Source organism: Syngnathus typhle, linkage group LG3 (genome assembly GCF_033458585.1).
Source record: "Syngnathus typhle isolate RoL2023-S1 ecotype Sweden linkage group LG3, RoL_Styp_1.0, whole genome shotgun sequence".
Classification (NCBI taxonomy): domain Eukaryota; kingdom Metazoa; phylum Chordata; class Actinopteri; order Syngnathiformes; family Syngnathidae; genus Syngnathus; species Syngnathus typhle.
In genome coordinates this window covers 24,037,126-24,055,302 of record NC_083740.1, presented here as the reverse complement: position 1 = coordinate 24,055,302, position 18,177 = coordinate 24,037,126, and the positions used below count along the sequence as shown (strand labels likewise).

The following is an 18,177-nucleotide window of genomic DNA, read 5'->3' as shown; positions in this document are numbered from 1 at the left end:
GTTTCGGATTTGTGTAGGGTACATTGTGACAGCAAACGAGCAGGTGATCGAGCAAGCGTCTGATACGAGAGCATTGCGTTCGTATGGAGCGTGTTTGAAGTGAACAGCAGAGAAGAAAGGAACAAGGCAAAGTGTTGTGAAATAAAATATTACCTGTAATACGCATTTTGTTATTTGCTGATTGAAACTGCTAATTAAACTGTGAATTGAAGCTAATGGGAAGAAAACTGATTTCTCACTCTTTATATAGCTGACGTGTCTTGCGCATCCGTTCTGCGCATACTGTCATTGCGGCCTCCGTATGATATCCGGTCTGCGATGGAGATTAAAAAACAAACAATATTTGACAATAACACACCATCAAGGATTGCATCATCGCATCAAACGATGTGTCAATTATGAATTTTACTGACTGTGTTGACTTAGACTTAGACAGACTTTATTGTCATTTTGTAAACACTTGGTGCACACAAAACGAAATTTCGTTGCATACGGCTCTCCACAATGAAATGATATTTCGGCTGAATAAATAGTGACATTACTATATAAATATGAAATAAGATAAGTATGAGTGCAGCAGTGATGAAGCATGTAAACAGTGCAGGAAACAAAAACAATAATTACAAAGTGCGCAGAGGAATGCTAAGTTGACTGTTCAACAGTCTGACGACAGTAGGGAAAAAACTGTTGCAGAACCTGGTGGACCTGCAGCGGATGCTGCGAAACCTCTTCCCAGAGGGTAGCAGGGAGAACAGACCTTGGTGGGGGTGTGATGGGTCACTGATAATATTACAGGCTCGGGACAAGCAGCGCTGGGATGACAAGTCCTGAATGGAGGGAAGAGGAGCCCCGATGATCCTCTCTGCTGTCCTCACCACTCTCCTTACGTTCTTCCAATCGGAGGCGCTGCAACCCCCACACCACACCGAGAGACAGCTTGTCAGAATGCTCTCTATGGTGCTTCGGTAGAACGTCCTCATGATGGGTGGGGGCAGGTGGGCTCTCCTCATCCTCCGCAGGAAGTACAAGCGCTTCTGTGCCCTCTTGACCAGTGTCGAGGTGTTCCCAGTCCAGGTGAGTTCGTCTGTGATGTGGACCCCCAGGAATTTAGTGCTGCTCACCACCTCCACAGCTGAGCTGTTGATGATCAGTGGAGCGTGGTGAGGCTGGTTCTTCCTGAAGTCGACGATGATCTCCTTCGTCTTCTCCACATTCAGGATCAGGCCTTTGTCTCTGCACCAGCCCACCAACTGCTCCACCTCCACTCTGTAGTCCAGGTCGTCGTTGTCACTGATGACGCCCACCACCGTTGTGTCGTCTGCAAACTTCACGATGTGATTGGTGGTGAACCTGGGGACGCAGTCGTGTGTCATCAGGGTGAACAGCAGGGGGCTCAGGACACAGCCCTGAGGGGAGCCTGTGCTGAGGGTGATGACATCTGAGGTGTTCTGTCCAACCCGGACTGACTGAGGTCTGTTGGTGAGGAAGTCTAGCAGCCAGTTCCGAAGGGGGGTGCTGAAGCACAGGCATTCCAGTTTTCCAACCAGATGCTGTGGAATGATGGTGTTAAACGCTGAACTGAAGTCCAGGAACAGCAACCGCACGTGGGCGTTCCTCTTCCCCAGGTGAGCCAGGCTCAGGTGAAGAACGGAGGAGATGGCATCCGAAGTAGAACGGTTCTTCTGGTAGGCAAACTGGAACGGGTCGAATGTTGGGGGGAGTCTGGAGACGATGTGGTCTTTGAGCAGCCTTTCGAAGCACTTCATCATGATGGGAGTCAGTGCCACAGGTCTGTAGTCATTAAACGGGCAGGATGGTTGAATGCGATGCGCGATTGACAACAAACAAGAAGAAAGGTGATTTCAAGTTTTATTTCGAGGGAGATTTTCCTAATAAATAAATAAATAAATAAATAAATAAATAAATAAATAAATAAATAAATAAATAAATAAATAAATAAATAAATAAATAAATAAATAAATAAATAAATAAATAAATAAATAAATAAATAAATAAATAAATAAATAAATAAATAAATAAATAAATAGTACCCATGTATAATGCGCACCCCAGATTTTAGGACAATAAATTACCGTTTTTTTCCGTGTATAGTGCGCAAAAGTTAACAAATTTATTGTCCTAAAATCTGGGGTGCGCATTATACATGGGTACAAAAAAATTTAATTTTTTTTTTTTTTTTAAGTTTTTTTTTTATTTATTTATTTATTTTTAAAGAAAGTCATGGTACAACAAAACCAACAACAGGACTGACCGACAAAGTCGTGGAACAAAAAGACAGGGTGACATTACCAAAGACAGGAACAGAAACCACATCATGACAGTAACACATGCAATGATCCGACGGTGAGCGAGGGGCAGACAGGACTTAAATACAAAACACGTTACATCAATTGAGGTGACACAGGAAGAGAGGGGCGACGCAAACAGAAACTATGGCAACCTAGACACATAGCAAAACTGGGGACGAGCCATGACAAATCTCCCCCGAAATAAAACTTGAAATCACCTTTCTTCTTGTTTGTTGTCAATCGCGCATCGCATTCAGTCATCCTGCCCAACACACTTAGTAAAATTCATAATTGACGACACATCGTTTGATGCGATGGTGCAATCTTTGATGGTGTGTTATTGTCAAATATTGTTTGTTTTTTAATGTCCATCGCGGACCAGACGTCATACGGAGGCCGCCATTACAGATGCGCAGAACGGATGCGCAAGACACGTCAGCTATATAAAGAGCAAGAGTTCAGTTCTCCACCTATTAGTTTCAATTCACAGTTTAATTAGCAGTTTCAATCAGCAAATAACAAAATGCGTATTAGAGGTAATATTTTATTTCACAACACTTTGCCTTGTTCCTTTCGTCTCTGCTGTTCACTTCAAACACGCTCCATACGACCGCAATGCTCTCGTATCAGACGCTTGCTCGATCACCTGCTCGTTTGCTGTCTGTCACAATGTACTCTACACAAATCCGAAACATTTGTTGCGGCTCCGAGTCACGACGAGGGGCAAGTTTTGGTTTCCAAGGGTGTTTTTATTCCTCTTCAACGTCTCTCCCATACAGAGCCGCCTTTTTCACGTCCGCACGACTTTTTCACATGCGCGCACGGAGCACGGTGGTGCGTTTAGGGGCAGTCGGAGAAATAAAAGCCAACAAAAAAAATTACATCCAGCCTAGTTAAGACCATACCAAAGACTATAAAAATGGGACCCATTGCCTCCCTGCGTGTGTGACGATCATTGGGACTTAAAAAATAAATAAATAAAAATAAAATAAAATAAAAAAAATAAAAATAAAAATAAATTCATAAAAATTGGGTGCGTATTATACATGGGTACAGGCTTTTTTCCAGCATCAGCATGCCATTTTTAGGGTGCGTATTATACATGGGGGCGCACTATACACGGAAAAAAAACGGTAGTTACATTTTGCGCATTATACATGAAAAAAAAACGGTATATGGGTTTTTTTCACGTTATTGTGCATTTTCTGGCTCATGCGACCTATATTCCGGAGCAACTTTTAGTCAGAAAATTACAGTACTTAATGTGTGTTGAAGTGTTTAAGGTTATTTACTCACTATTATTGTGTGTTGTGTTAGTTTACCAAGAAGATAAATTTAGCATAGGTTTAGTTGCATTGTTCCACAGGAAAGCGGCACTCAACGTGCTTCAAGTTATCTGATCACAGTCTAGGACGAGTCAGCCAACCATGGAGAAGCCAACTGGTTGAGGAAACAGGACAGACTCTGCAATTCCAGTGCTGGGGTCACGGGTCGACAATTAAATGCTGAGTCACACCACACTACATTCCTTAGATAGGCAGCATTGCTACAGTTCCAAACCCCCTCCCTTTAGTGTAGCAACGCCTCTGTAACCAGGGCAACCAAAACATTAAAATGAGGAGTACGCAGAGTAAGGACTCAGAATTGATGGAGAATGTAACCAGAACGCTCTCTCCAATTCTCCTCGCGAGTAAACCAATGCTGGTTGTCTTCTCCTCTTTGTTTTAGTGTGTAAAATAATGTCTGATGGTACTTAGACCTGACACCGTGGACATATTTTCCCACATGAATGAAATCACCGTGAACTACAGGGAAAAGATAAGTTTGTGCATGACATGTTTACAAATGTGAGAGCCTTCAGATCCAAGCTGACTTTATTCTCCAGACAAATTCCAAACAAGTCTTTCTCTCATTTTCCCACATTAGAAAGAGGCCACCCAAAATGCAAAGATGAATCACTGGATGACCTGCACAGAGAGAAGTCTACCGTTGGTGCTCTGATTTTGAAATAATGGACAAGTCACTTCAGCTGGTGTCCTGTCCCCTGTCACAGGACCCTGAAACAACTGGACCTGCAATTGGAACTGATCGATTTTCAGTTTGACTCCACCTTAAGGTAGAAGTTTAACTCTCCTTCAGGTAGAAGTTTATCTCTTACACTAAATGCCTCCTATGCTTCAACAACGCCACATTTCCAAACCTTCGGAGAATGACACAGAAGATGCTGATGTTTGGCTCGACCTACGTACTTATGTGAGCAGACATTCAGCCTCATGAACACAAATAATTCTTAAAGATTAAGATTAAAGACCCAATGATTGTCACACTTTTGCATTTAAGACATCCCCATGTGATTTTAATCCATCCCCTGGGGGAGAGGTGAGCAGTGAGCAGCAGCGGTGCCACGCTCGGGAATCATTTGGTGATCTAACACTCCAATTCCAACCCTTAATGATGAGTCCCAAGCAGGGAGGCAATGGGTCCCATTTTTATAGTCTTTGGTATGACCCGGCCGGCGTTTGAACCCACAACCTTCCAGTCTCAGGGCGGACACTCTACCACTATGCCACTGCGCTGCGCGTCATCAGATCCAAGTTAACTGACCAACACCTCAGATCTATCCTGGGAATTACCACAACAAAAGTAACCCCAGACTTGATGCACTGGCAAAAATGGGAGACCAGCAGCACTGTTGCCACTAAAATTTTACATGAGTAAATCTACTCTTCAGAAATAAATGCAGTTGTGCAATCATGTTTTAATTAGCCTTGCTTGTAAAAGGCCAAAACCTTTGATATAATGTTTTTTACATGTCATTTACATCGGTACAAATAAACACACCATCCATCTGCTCCTCAGCCGGCCCGCCAGTCAAATTTTGGAACTCTGTGTGGCCCATCAGTCAAAAGGTTTTTAAGCGATAGCCTTTTTTACCATGATTTCCATTGGAGAAATTGAGATCACTTGCTTACGTGACGTCTTCAACCAAGACATGGAGGGGAGGGGTGTGTGGCCCTTTTCCTCATTAAAAGTTAGCGTTTTTAAAGGCATTCATTGTTTCATTATTTCTCCAAAATAAAATAGAAAATTCGAACTTTTTTAATTTAAATAAATAAACTCGGCTAGTTAGTGGAAAATGAAACATCTCTGAAATGCACAGACTCAATTATGGGGGCTTTTCTCTCCTTAATCCACACATAGGATGCACCACATTATTGGACGCATGCATGCCATGATTTACGGTAAAAAAAAAAAAACATCACTGGAGGAAGGCAGTCAGTTCCATTATACATTATACTGTATTTTACTCACATTGTTATTATATACGCATAATGAGCAGGTGATCGAGCAAGTGTCTGATACAAGAGCATTGCGGTCGCATGGAGCGTGTTTGAAGTGAACAGCAGAGAAGAAAGGAACAAGGCAAAGTGTTGTGAAATAAAATGCACAGAACGGATGCGCAAGACACGTCAGCTATATAAAGAGCGAGAGTTGTTTTCTTCCTATTAGTTTCAATTCACAGTTTAATTAGCAGTTTCAATCAGCAAATAACAAAATGCGTATTACAGGTAATATTTTATTTCACAACACTTTGCCTTGTTCTTTGGTCTCTGCTGTTCATCCTAAAACACAAAGGCGCTCTTTAAGCAATGCGACAGTGAGCGCGCGGCGCGCTGCGGTTGCGCGACCGCACCAAATTAAGCTCCCTGCGCAGTGCGCTCTGAGGTCCACTTAAATTTTAGAAAGTACATCAGGACTTTAAAAATATCTTCTAAATTTCAGCGACGGCTCTGTCACAATAATCGACCAGCGCGGTGCAGTTGGGCGGTCGGCGGCGCGCTACGGTTGAGCGTTCTCTCTCGCGCTTTCTCTCTCGCTCTCTCTCGCTCTCGCACACACGCGCACACACGCAAACCGGATATCATACGGAGGCCGCCATTACAGATGCGCAGAACGGATGCGCAAGACACGTCAGCTATATAAAGAGCGAGAGTTCAGTTCTCTACCTAAATCCGTATTACAGGTAATATTTTATTTCACAACACTTTGCTTTGTTCCTTTCTTCTCTGCTGTTCACTTCAAACACGCTCCATGCGACCGCAATGCTCTCGTATCAGACGCTTGCTCGATCACCTGCTCGTTTGCTGTCCCGTGCGCGCACGGAGCGCGGTGGTGCGTTTACGGGCAGTCGGAGAAATCAACGCCAACAAAAAAAATTACATCCAGCCTAGTTAAGACCATACCAAAGACTATAAAAATGGGACCCATTGCCTCCCTGCGTGTGTGACGATCATTGGGACTTAAAAAATAAATAAATAAAAATAAAATAAAATAAAAAAAATAAAAATAAATTCATAAAAATTGGGTGCGTATTATACATGGGTACAGGCTTTTTTCCAGCATCAGCATGCCATTTTTAGGGTGCGTATTATACATGGGGGCGCACTATACACGGAAAAAAAACGGTATATTATGGCTATAAAATGTCTACTGATGGTACAGCTGCAACAAATATAAAAAAAATCCTCACAAATAAACCTGATAAAATTGCAATATTAGTTAGGATTATAGCAACATTTTAACCACCAAAAATCCTGATTATTTGTACACAAAATCCATCCTCCATTCTTTCCTCAAGAATATTTCAGTTACTCTGTTGTGCTGATTATCCGTGCCTTTCAGTTCCATCAAGAAGTCATTTTCTATCGCCATCGAAGCTAATGCTGAAAGTTGAGCCTGCCCTGTCGTATTTCTGCCGTAAATTTTAATTCTCTTTAGGGCTGAGAATGTCCGTTCAACAGAAGCAGTGGACACGGGGATGATCACCGCCAAACACACAAATGTGTACTGTAATGTGTAGTCTATCAGTATTTTTAAGATTTCCCTGTTTTTCTTCACCTTTTCGTTGTGGAGCTCGCTCAGCTGTAGATCCACTCAAGTTTCCCCAAAAGTTTTGGAAAGCACCGTTGCTTGTAAGTGTCCGGCAGTGCTATGATGCCTCGTTGCTGCCTTGGTTAAGCAAGTCAAATTTACAAATCCAGTGTGGCTCCAAACACCATGTCGATCAATGGCAAATAACAAGCACTCCCAGCAATGCAATTTGCAGCATTCCTTGGAGCCTGTGAGCCAGGAGTACCGCTCGTAACTAGTTGACTGAAAGTGGCGGATAATCCTTTTCCGGGTTGCGGTAGGCTTGCGAGCTTCGGGGTTGCCCGACCTTACTTAACAATGTCCAGCTTTTCTTGAAAAGTCCGTCTTGAAAATGGGTTTGATAGTAAATCTGCAACCAAATCCATTTCTTTTCCTCCTTCACCCATGGTGGGTTGACAAAACAGCGATTAAATCAACATGCAGCTTGATACAGATGCAGTTTGCTCGCTCTGGCTAGTACACTCTCTGACTATCCAATCAAAGCGTGTGAATACGCTGATGTTTCCGTACGCCTGCTAGAAGGCCTTGGTGTCGCTAACTCAAAATCTGATTGGTTGAAGCGACAGTTGGATCGACATTTAATTTATACTACAGGGCCCGCAGAACTGATTGTGAAGGCCTCCAGGCAGATTTCTTTGACCCTGGCAACAAATACTGGCTGAAATGTGACTGGTTGAATGCTTAAATATGAAAATACACGCCTGAAAGCACGCAACCAGGGGGCTCGCAATGAAAGAAAGCGGACAGACCATTTGGAATTATTTAATACGTATTCAATAAATCTTAAATACATTTTGTCCATTTTGTCTCTTGCAGAGGCCGCGCCCGCACTCCAGATCCGCGAGGAGGAAGTGCGCCAGATGTTCCGGAGTCAAAAGACCAGGAAGGCACCGGGCCCAGACGGCGTGTCACCTTCCTGCTTGAAAGTCTGCGCTGAGCAGCTGGTGCCCACCTTTGCACGGATCTTCAACCGTTCTCTGGAGCTGTGTGAGGTGCCTTCGTGCTTCAAGTACTCCACCATCGTTCCAGTGGCCAAGAAGCCCACCATCACAGGTTTGAATGACTATAGACCTGTCGCACTGACATCTGTGTTCATGAAATCTTTGGAGAGGTTAGTACTGAACCACCTGAAGGATGTCACGGGCCCCCTGCTTGACCCCCTCCAGTTTGCCTACCAGGCAAACAGGTCGGTGGATGATGCGGTCAACATGGGACTGCACTACATCCTGCACCACCTGGACTCCCCAGGAACGTACGCCAGAATCCTGTTCGTGGACTTCAGCTCGGCGCTCAACACCATCGCTCCTGACATCCTCCAACAGAAGCTCATCCAATTTGCGGTGCCTGCCTCCACCTGTCAGTGGATCACCAGCTTCCTGACCAACAGGAGACAGCATGTGAGGCTTGGGGGCATCACATCTGACACCTGGACCACCAATACTGGAGCCCCTCAGGGGTGCGTTCTCTCCCCACTGCTCCTCTCTCTACACCAAAGATTTCTTTCTCCTCAAGTGACTCTCCTGTGAAGCTCCTGAAGTATGCTGACGACACCACTCTCATCGGACTGATCTAGGACGGTGAGGAGACTGCGTGCAGACAGGAGGTGGAGCGGCTGGTCCACTGGTGCAGCCAAAACCACCTGGAGCTGAACCCGCTCAAGACCGCGGAGATGACAGTAGACTTCAGGCGAGATCCTTCACCACCTTTACCCCTCACTATCCGCAGTAATACTATTCTCTCCACGGACACCTTCAAGTTCCTGGGAACCACAATCTCTCGGGACCTGAAACGGACCGGCCACATAGACTCTGTCCAGAAGAAGGCCCAGCAGAGGCTGTACTTCCTGAGACAGCTCAAGAAGTTCAACCTGCCGCGAGGGCTTCTGAAGACCTTCTACACTGCCATCATCCAGTCTGTCCTCTGCACCTCCATCACTGTCTGGTTTGGATCGGCCTCCAAACAAGAAAAGCACAGACTGCAACGGACAATCAGGTCTGCAGAAAAGATAATTGGAATCAACCTCCCATCTATCCAAGACTTGTCCCTCTCCAGGACCAGGAAACGTGCAAGGAACATCTCTACAGACCCTTCTCACCCAGGTTGCGGTCTGTTTGAACTACTACCCTCCGGATGGCGTTATAGAGATCGGTACGCCAAAACCAGCAGACACAGAGACAGCTTCTTCCCCCAGGCTGTTGCTCTGATGAACTCACACCACTCTTAGAGTCTCAGAGTCACTACTGTGCAATAACATCCTGCTCTCCACACCTATTTTGAATTTGTCTACACTGTTTGTACTTTGTGTCCTCTCTGCATCCATTGCAGCCTGGTCATCCTGAATAAGGGACCTTCCCATCTGTGGTCTCTTCTCAAGGTTTCTCAGTTCCCCTAGCTGGAGTTTTGAGTTCTTCCGTGCCCTCTTGGGAGTTTAAGATCAGGGGATGTTTGAGAATATTTGCCATTTTTCACATGTCCTGAGTGTTGTTAGTCACCTAAATGTTGAACAGAGGCTGTGATTTACCAAAGTCAAATTCCTTGTTTGGCACGCTCAAACATGGCGAATAAAAACTCTTCTTGAATCTTGACTCTTGAATAAATACGTATTAAATTATTACGTACTCATGGACAAAATATAATTAACAGTCTGTGATTCAGATATTTTTAGGCCCACCACTGATATATATTTCTTTTTTTATATAAAAATAAAAAAATTCCCCTCTCACCCTCCGCGGGTGGTCTCCCACTCCAAGCTCGGGTCCTCTACCAGAGGCCTGGGAGCTTGAGGGTTCTGCGCAGTATTTTGGCTGTTCCTAGCACTCTTCTGGACTGAGATGTCTGATGTTGTTCCTGGAATCTGCTGTAGCAACTCCTCCAGTTTGGGGGTCACTGCCCCAAGTGCCCCAATGACCACGGGCACCACCGAGGCCTTCTTTTTCCAGGCCTTCTCAAGCTCTTCTTTGAGGCCCTGGTATTTCTCTAGCTTCTCAAGTTCTTTTTTCCTGATGTTGCCATCGCTTAGTATTGCTATATCCACTACAACGGCCTTCTTCTGCTGTTTGTCCACCACCACAATGTCCGGTTGGTTCGCCATCACCATCTTGTCAGTCTGGATCTGGAAGTCCCACAGGATCTTGGCTCGCCCGTTCTCTGCCACCTTAGGGGGTGCTTCCCACTTTGAACTTGGGGCTTCCAGTCCATACTCTGCACAGATGTTCCTGTACACTATGCCAGCCACTTGGTTATGACGTTCCATGTATGCTTTCCCTGCTAGCATCTTACACCCTGCTGTTATGTGCTGGACTGTCTCAGGGGCCTCTTTGCACAGCCTACACCTTGGGTCTTGTCTGGTGTGGTAGATCTTGGCCTCTATTGCTCTGGTGTTCAGAGCCTGTTCCTGTGCAGCCATAATGAGTGCCTCTGTGCTGTCCTTCAGTCCAGCTTTTTCCAGCCATTGGTAGGATTTTTTGATGTCAGCCACTTCACTTATCTGCCGATGGTACATCCCATGTAGGGGTTTGTCCTCCCATGATGGTGTCTCTAGCCACTCTTCCTCTGTTTGCCATTGTCTGAGACATTCACTGAGCACGTCATCCGTTCGGGCCTTTTCCTTGATGAACTTATGGATCTTGGCTGTTTCATCCCGAACAGTGGCTCTCAGACTCAGTAGTCCTCGGCCTCCTTCTTTACGGCTAGTGTACAGTCTCAGGGTGCTGGACTTAGGGTGGAACCCTCCGTGCATGGTTAGGAGCTTCCGTGTCTTGACATCTGTGGTTTGCGTCTCTTCCTTTGGCCAGCTTATTATTCCTGCAGGGTATCTGATGACTGGCAGGGCGTAGCTGTTTATTGCCCGGATCTTGTTCTTGCCATTTAGCTGACTTCTGAGGACTTGCCTTACTCGTTGTAGGTATTTGGCTGTGGCTCCTCTCCTTGTGGCTTCATCAAGGTTGCCATTTGCTTGTTGGATACCAAGGTACTTGTAGCTGTCCTCAATGTCTGTTATTGTTCCTTCTGCGAGTGAGACCCCTTCTGTATGGACTACCTTCCCTCTCTTTGTCACCATGCGACCGCACTTCTCTAGTCCGAATGACATTCCAATGTCTGTGCTGTAGATCCTGGTTGTGTGGATCAGTGAATCGATGTCTCGCTCGCTCTTGGCATACAACTTTACGTCATCCATGTATAGGAGGTGACTGATGGTGGCCCCATTTTTGAGTCGGTATCCGTAGCCAGTCTTGTTGATTATTTGGCTGAGGGGGTTCAGACCTATTCAGAACAGCAGTGGGGACAGAGCATCTCCTTGGTATATGCCACATTTGATGGAGACTTGTGCAATTGGCTTGTAATTGGCCTCAAGGGTTGTTTTCCACAGTCCCATCGAGTTTGCAATGAAGGCTCAGGTTCCTGTTGATGTTGTACAGTTCCAAGCATTCAGTGATCCATGAGTGTGGCATGGAGTCGTAGGCTTTCTTGTAATCAATCCAGGCAGTGCACAGGTTGGTGTGTCGAGTCTTGCAGTCTCGGGCGACTGTTCCGTCAATCAGCAGCTGGTGTTTGGCTCCTCTGGTATTGTTGCCTATGCCTTTCTGTGTTGTGCTCATGTATTGAGCCATGTGTACACTTATCTTAGCCGCTATGATGCCTGACATGATCTTCCATGTTGTAGGGAGACAGGTTATTGGCCGATAGTTGGATGGGACTGTACCCTTTGTGGGATCCTTCAGGATCAGGACTGTGCGTCCTTCAGTTAACCATTCGGGGTGAGTTCCAACTTTTAGTAGCTGGTTCATTTGTTCTGCTAGGCGCTCATGGAGTGCAGTGAGCTTCTTAATCCAGTAGGCATGGATCATATCTGGCCCGGGTGCTGTCCAGTTCTTCATACCTGAGACTCTCTCTTGGATGTCTGCCACAGTGATGGTAACTGGGTTCTGCTGTGGTCTTCTCTTAGAGAGACTAGCCATTGTGCCTCACTGTTGTGTGATGTGTCCTTCTCCCATATGCCCTTCCAGTATTGCTCAGTCTCCAGCCTTGGTGGGTCTGTTCTGCTGTTGTTACCCTGCCATTGAGAGTACACTTTTCCTGGTTGGGTTGTGAAGAGCCTGTTTATTCGCCTGGCTTCACTTTCTCTTGTGTATCTCTTTAGGCGACTGGACAGGGCTAGGAGCCTCTGTTTGGCAGTCTCTAGTGCTTCAGGTACGTTCATCTGGCTGTACTTCTTGGGTGCTGGTTTCTTCATTGCACCTTTCTGATAGTTGGCTCACGTCTCTCCGCACTGTCTTGATCTTAGCCTAAATATATATATATATATATATGTATATATATATATATATATATATATATATATATATATATATATATATATATATATATATATATATATATATATATATATATATATATATATATATATATATATATATATAAAAGTCTTGTGTGGATGCCCTCACGCTTTGCCGTGGGGCCGCATCAGCAGCACAGCGAGAGCAGAGCCTAAGCCGTGACACGTTTACACTTTAAAATGTTTAAAAAGTGTTTATAAATACGATAAAGTCATTAAAAATATTAAAAATAAAACGATAAAAGTCTTGTGTGGACGCCCTGGCGCTGGGCTGCAGGGGCGCGTCAGCCGGCCAGCACGGCAAGAGCAGAGCGGAGCCGTGACACGTTTACACTTTAAAATGTTTTAAAAAGTGTTTAAAATACAATAAAGTATTTAAAAGTACAATAAAGTGTTTAAAAATAAAATAGTTTTTTTGATGGACAGCAGCCTACCCAACACCCGCTGATCTGCCACAGACGCCAGATTAGGTAGCTCCGTGCCAACAACAAAGTGCCACCTTCCTCATTAATTTGTCCAGGCGGGAGGCATCCCTCTTCTTGACTCCCCGAGCACGCCACCGCAAAGAAGAGGGTGCTCGCCTCAACAGAACGATAAACCATCCGCAGGATCAATTAAATAATTCTACCAACAGTGTCTACCCTGCTCCAGTTTACTCTGCTCTACAAAAAAGGTGCATCTCCACAGCCACTGCCACGACCTGGGAGCCTTTTCTCACCTCGCTAGTGACGTCACTTTATAGAGACCGTTTCTAGCGCACACGGCACACACACTAACAAAAACAATGTAAGGACACTATTCTGCACTATTCAGACGCCATTCAGCATGTATGTATGGTACTGTTTTATTAGAAACAATTAGAGTAGTTGGCTAAATGTGGCCCAATGTTATTGATTTTGAAATTTTATTTTTAAAAGAGCTTTCACTGTCCGATTTAATTGGCAGGCTGACTGATCGACATATTCGATTTATTATTTACTTATGTTGTAATGTTTTGCTACTTCTCGTCCGCTGATAGTGATAATGATGCTTATTTTAAGTAAATTAGATGAGGGTTTCCACAGTACGTGAGGATCGGTGCTAGTGTTAGTGCCAAGTATTCCTGCCAGTTTGCAAGCAGTAGCTCGGAGCTGATTGGTTTGCATGACGTATCACAAGTAGCATGCCACTTCTGACAGGTAAGCTTGGTGGGAGAGGAAGGAGATGGTGTTTCTGTGTGTACTTGATACAACAGATACTGGGTCTGTCAAGACCACTGCCTGACCACTGACCGTTAGTGAGAAATAACATACATTCTAAGTGGTGGCATTCAGAACCTTAACCTTGAACCATAGAGCAATTAGGAACTTTGTGGATTCCCAGACAAGTGGTTTGACCTGACAGTTGATTGTGACAGGTGGTAAAACAGAGCACAGAACCACCTCCGTGAGTTGTCACCTTATCGTGGTGGAGGGGTGTGCGTGACCCTATGATCCTAGGAACAATGTTGTCTGGGGTTTTATGCCCCTGGTAGGGTTACCAATGGCTAAAGGGTCCTAGGTGAGGGGCCAGACAAAGCATGGCTCAGAAGACCCCTTATGACGAGTAAAGTATATGGACCTAGTCCTAGACCTGGTCCATTGTTGAGGCAGCCGACCGGACCTGTGGCCGTAAGGTCGTTGGTGCCTGTCGTGGCGACAATCCCCGAACTCGCTGGTGGACACCGGCGGTAACGGATGCCGTCAAGCTGAAGAAGGGGTCCTATCGGGCCGGTTTGGCCTGCGGGACTCCGGAGGCAGCTGACAGGTACCGGATGGCCAAGCGGAACGCGGCTTCGGCGGTTGCTGAGGAAAAAACCCAGGTGTGGAGGGAGCTTGGCGAGGCCATGGAGAATGACTTACGGACGGCTTCGAAGAAATTCTGGTCCACCATCCGGCGTTTCAGGAGGGGGAAGCAATGCACCGTCAACACTGTTTACAGTGGAGATGCCGTGCTGCTTACCTCAACTCAGGATGTCGTGAGTCGGTGGAGAGAATACTTCGAAGACCTCCTCAATTCTATCTACACGCCTTCCATTGTGGAAGCAGGGCCTGGAGACTCTGAGGCGGACTCTCCACTCTCTGGGGTCAAAGTCACTGAGGTAGTTAAAAAACTCCTCGGTAGCAAGGCCCCGGGGGTGGATGAGATCCGCCCGGAATTCTTAAAGGCTCTGGATGTTGTGGGGCTGTCATGGCTGACATGCCTCTACAACATTGCGTGGACATCGGGAACGGTACCTCTGGATTGGCAGACTGGGGTGGTAGTTCCCGTCTTTAAGAAGGGGGACCGGAGGGTGTGTTCCAATTACAGGGGAATCACACTCCTCAGCCTCCCTGGTAAGGTCTATTCAGGGGTGCTGGAGAGGTGGGTCCGTCAGGAGGTCGAGCCTCGGATTCAGGAGGAGCAGTGTGGCTTTTGTTCTGGCCGTGGAACAGTGGAGCAGCTCTACACCAGTTCACATGTGTTTTGTGTTCTTGGAGAAGGCGTTCGACCGTGTCCCTCGGGAGGTTCAGGAGAGGGTGCTTTGGGAGTACGGGGTGCCGAGCCAACTGATAAGGGTGGTTTGGTCCCTGTATCACAGATGCCAGAGTTTGGTCCGCATTTCCGGCAGTAAATCGGATTCATTCCCAGTGAGAGTTAGACTCCGCCAAGGCTGCTTTTTGTCACCGATTCTGTTCATAATCTTTATGGACAGAAATTCTAGGCGCAGCCGAGGCGTTGAGGGGGTCCGGTTTGGGGACCTCAGCATCGCGTCTCTGCTTTTTGCAGACGACATGGTGCTGTTGGGTTCTTCAGGCCGTGATCTCCAGCTCTCATTGGAGCGGTTCGCAGCCGAGTGTGAAGCGGTCGAGATGAGGGTCAGCACCTCCAAATCCGAGTCCATGGTCCTCGGCCGGAAAAGAGTGGAATGCCTTCTCCGGATCGGGGATGAGACCCTGCCCCAAGTGGAGGAGTTCAAGTATCTTGGGGTCTTGTTCACGAGTGAGGGCCGGTTGGAGCACAAGATCGACAGGTGGATTGGTGCAGCGTCAGCAGTAATGCGGACTCTGTACCGATCTGTCGTGGTGAAGAGGAGCTGAGCCAAAAGGCAAAGCTCTCGATTTACCGGTCCATCAATGCTCCTACCCTCACCTATGGTCACGAGCTATGGGTCGAGACCGAAAGAACGAGATCCAGGATACAAGCGGCCGAAATGAGTTTCCTCCGCAGGGTGTCCGGGCTCTCCCTTAGAGATAAGGTGAGAAGCTCGGTCATCCGGGAGAGACTCGGAGTAGAGCCGCTGCTCCTCCACGTTGAGAGGAGCCAGATGAGGTTGCTCGGGCATCTTATCAGGATGCCTCCTGAACGCCTCCCTGGGGAGGTGTTCCGGGCATGTCCCGCCAGTAGGAGGACATGGGGACGACCCAGGACGCGCTGGAGAGACTACCGTATTTTCCGCCCTATAAGGCGCACCTAAAAACCTAAATTTTTATCAAAAGTCAACAGTGCGCCTTATAGCCCGGTGCGCCTTATATATGGATCAAGTGATGAATTTGTTGATCCATACTGGTTGTACACAGTGCTCTGCCAAAATGTTTTAGTACGTTTTAGTACGACTAGTAAATTACAAGGTCGCATCGCTTCCCAGCATTACGGTAACTGTAGTCAGGGGGCGTCACCGAATAGCTGTTGTACCCGGGAGGCTATTTCATTTCAAAATAGGCTGCTCCGTTAATGTTTTGAGTAAATCTACGGATCGATATGGAAGGGAAACATAGGTAAGTAGTACCAATGCGTAAGATCGAACTTTAGTCAGTTCTGATCATTTTATAGGAGCTCGTTTGAGAGACGCGATTGTTTGTTTACACTTTGCTGAGGCTCATGGGAGATTGCAAGCTGAGGGTCATTGGTTTTTGCGGATGGCTAATGCTATAACGATAGCTGCTATACGCGCGAGGCTATTTCATGTCAAAATAGGCTGCTCTGTTCATGTTTCGAGTAATTCTACGGATTGATATGGAAGGGAAACATAGGTAAGTAGTACCAATGCGTTAGATCGAACTTTGGTCAGTTCTGATCATTTTATAGGCACTCGTTTGAGAGACGCAATTGTTTACACTTTGCTGACGCTCATGGGAGATTGCGAGCTGAGGCTCTTAAGAAATTGCGGATGGCTAATGCTATAACAATAGCTGCTATACGCGCGAGGCTATTTCATGTCAAAATAGGCTGCTCTGTTAATGTTTCGAGTAATTCTACGGATCGATATGGAAGGGAAACATAGGTAAGTAGTACCAATGCGTTAGATCGAACTTTAGTCAGTTCTGATCATTTTATAGGAGCTCGTTTGAGAGACGCGATTGTTTACACTTTGCTGACGCTCATGGGAGATTGCGAGCTGAGGCTCATAGGAAATTGCGGATGGCTAATGCTATAACGATAGCTGCTATACGCGCGAGGCTATTTCATGTCAAAATAGGCCGCTCTGTTCATGTTTCGAGTAAATCTACGGATCGATATGGAAGGGAAACATAGGTAAGTAGTACCAATGCGTTAGATCGAACTTTAGTCAGTTCTGATCATTTTATAGGAGCTCGTTTGAGAGACGCGATTGTTTGTTTACACTTTGCTGAGGCTCATGGGAGATTGCCAGCTGAGGGTCATTGTTTTTTGCGGATGGCTAATGCTATAACGATAGCTGCTATACGCGCGAGGCTATTTCATGTCAAAATAGGCTGCTCTGTTCATGTTTCGAGTAATTCTACGGATCGATATGGAAGGGAAACATAGGTAAGTAGTACCAATGCGTTAGATTGAACTTTGGTCAGTTCTGATCATTTTATAGGCACTCGTTTGAGAGACGCGATTGTTTACACTTTACTGAGGCTTATGGGAGATTGCGAGCTGAGGCTCTTAGGAAATTGCGGATGGCTAATGCTATAACGATAGCTGCTATACGCGCGAGGCTATTTCATGTCAAAATAGGCTGCTCTGTTAATGTTTCGAGTAATTCTACGGATCGATATGGAAGGGAAACATAGGTAAGTAGTACCAATGCGTTAGATCGAACTTTAGTCAGTTCTGATCATTTTATAGGAGCTCGTTTGAGAGACACGATTGTTTGTTTACACTTTGCTGACGCTCATGGGAGATTGCGAGCTGAGGGTCATTGGTTTTTGCGGATGGCTAATGCTATAACGATAGCTGCTATACGCGCGAGGGTATTTCATGTCAAAATAGGCTGCTCTGTTAATGTTTCGAGTAATTCTACGGATCGATATGGAAGGGAAACATAGGTAAGTAGTACCAATGCATTAGATCAAACTTTAGTCAGTTCTGATCATTTTATAGGAGCTCGTTTGAGAGACGCGATTGTTTACACTTTGCTGAGGCTCATGGGAGATTGCGAGCTGAGGCTCATAGGAAATCGCGGATGGCTAATGCTATAACGATAGCTGCTATACGCGCGAGGCTATTTCATGTCAAAATAGGCCGCGCTGTTAATGTTTCGAGTAAATCTACGGATCGATATGGAAGGGAAACATAGGTAAGTAGTACCAATGCGTTAGATTGAACTTTAGTCAGTTCCAATCATTTTATAGG

The 18,177-nt window shown here is 45.9% G+C and overlaps 1 protein-coding gene across 6 annotated transcripts in view; it reads right to left on the bottom strand.

The window, feature by feature from the left end:
• Positions 1-18,177, bottom strand: part of LOC133151703 (N-acetylgalactosaminyltransferase 7-like) — a 256,760-nt gene that overhangs the window by 133,543 nt on the left and 105,040 nt on the right. The gene's annotated exons all lie outside the window — the stretch shown is intronic.